The sequence below is a fragment of the Nicrophorus vespilloides genome, unplaced genomic scaffold (genome assembly GCF_001412225.1).
Source record: "Nicrophorus vespilloides isolate i.1.1-1 unplaced genomic scaffold, Nicve_v1.0, whole genome shotgun sequence".
Classification (NCBI taxonomy): domain Eukaryota; kingdom Metazoa; phylum Arthropoda; class Insecta; order Coleoptera; family Silphidae; genus Nicrophorus; species Nicrophorus vespilloides.
In genome coordinates this window covers 10,417-13,020 of record NW_017096462.1, presented here as the reverse complement: position 1 = coordinate 13,020, position 2,604 = coordinate 10,417, and positions in this window count along the sequence as shown.

Here is a 2,604-nt window from a genome sequence, read left to right as displayed (position 1 = left end):
GGTTCGGCAACGGCAGCAGCAGCAGCAGAAGCGGCAGCTGGAGGCGGCGGGGGCCACAGGGGGGCGCAGTCACATTAAATATATAAAAATAGCCGCCTTCAAATTCTATTACCCCCTGCGATCAATTATTGAAGCACGCGACCGCCCCCGATCCATTTTTTATCATATACACAAAACTAACTCACGTGCAATACCATCTACGACGAATACCGCCTACCTCTAACACTGACACCCCCGCCGCATGTCTACGTCTGCATTATTGAACGCCCACGCAATTATTGAAGCATTCCCTCTCACCTATGTCCATCAATAAGTAAGGGTCGTCTCCTAAAAATGCGCCGCCGAACGCAACGGGAATATATTATATTTTTCAAAACAAAACTGCACGGCAATGAAACGCCGATGCAAAAGAAAAAGCAAAACATAAAAAAAACTGTACAACCTATACAGAACATGTTCGTCATTTACATTTCAAAGAATGGGTGGAAAGATATGGACCGCTTTGCGCTGCAGAGACACGGATTAAATGTGTATGAGATAAGTACTTTCGTTCGATTATTTATAGATTGGAGGGCCATAAAAGTGATATATATGGCAATATTAGATATAAAAACCATGACCACGGTAAGCAGTCTGCAGTTAAGAACTTTGTGCAAACATCAAAATCAATAAAATAACATTATTAAACTATAGTGCTGCTGCATCCATACTATGCAACATGATACAAATATTTTTCTCAGGTATACCAACTACTTATAAATTAGTACATTCATGTCTTTGGACACGCAAAAGGTGTACGCAGAATACTACTAAGAAATGAGAAACAGATTATTTGTTGCATAACACACAAATTAACACATATCTTTAGGACAATAAAGCTATAAAAATAATGCAACTAAGATGAAATTCAGTAGTTCAACTTTACATAATGGTCAATGTTTTAAATATGTAGAGGTTTTCTTGGAAAATTTGTTTAATTATAATTGTAAATACATCGATTCATTTTCATTCTTGGTTTGATGGGATATTATGGAATAAAAATGATCAAGCCAATTTAGATTATCATTTTTTTTTAATTCTTGTATGGATATATTTAAAAAAAAGTGTGTAGTCTATTGTTTCTTGCAATGTTTTAGTACTTAGAAATTGATTACATTGAAGTAGCTTGAAATGTTGAAGATGACAATATTGCAGTATTATCAACAAATATTTGATATATTTATATTTACTTTGTAATTTATTTCTATTATAATTGTGGAAAACGTTTAATTACTTTACTTTGAAGTGGAATATTGGTATATAAATTACATTAATGCTGATGATTGTATTGGCAGATTTGAATTTCAAATAATGTAATTTAATAATTACAAATAATCCAGTATAAATTGCACGAAAGCCAATAATTACGCCATAAATTAGTTGTCGTTTTGTACTAATAATATTATTAAATTGAAAATTATTAAATAAATATAAATACTTATACAATACACAAGATCGTTTTGAATAAGTTTACACCTTAACTACTACGGACAAATAAATAAAACACAAGTACTACTTATGGGTAAAAATAACCTCTTTATTAAATATTCAGAAAATAGAACAAATTATTACAGATTAATTCTTATTATTTAATGAATTTAACATCATCTAAAACTGATTTTATTGCTTAAAACAGTCTGTGCATTTTTTTCATAACGTTGCTGTCTTCGCTTGCTTGAACATAAAAAACACCTCTTTCTTTTGGATGTAGGTATCCATTCATTAGGTTGTGTTTTAACCAGTATGATATTTGCAATTAGAAATTTAAGATTTCGGTGAATTTTTTGGTTGTTGTTTTATACATAGAATTCTTCTTTCCCAATGGTGAGGATTCATAACTTTAAAGCTAACATCAGAGATATCTAATATACAATTAAATAAAACCATTGGCATATTTTTCATCGAAATGTATGATATCAGGTTTTTTTACACTTTAAACTGAAACATCTCGATGCATTATTTCCAGCGTTTATAATAATAATAATATTTTTTTTTATAAATCATCTTCAGGGTCGTGGATAGTATACATATTAATTTCCTTTAATTAATCTCCTCGGCGAGGAATTCCATTATGCATTAGGAACATCAATTAAAGATAATGATTTTTTCGTAGTAGGTATATGCCATACTAATAGATGCGGACGTATCTTGATGGAAGCCATTAAAAAAAATTGAAAGACGGACGAGAATAGGGAACGGACAAACATACACACATACACACAAATAGAAGTGAAGAAGAAGAATGTGCGGCCAACGGCACCGAGGGAAAAGTAAAATTAAGTAATTATTTATTTTTTATTTCATTCTATTACATTCAATAACGATAGAATATCATAGGCACAAAGAATAAAACAACAACAACATTTTTATTTATTTTATCTTTGTTTCATGAATATATTTAATATCGTTGTATAGATTACGATATTTTTTTTAAATTTTCGAAAAGTATTCACATTTCTATTTGAAAGAATATACATTTTATTTATGTTTGTCATTGTAATTAATTTCTCATTAACTTTATTTCACAACGTAAATAAATAATGTCATTTAAAATAAATGAGGAAG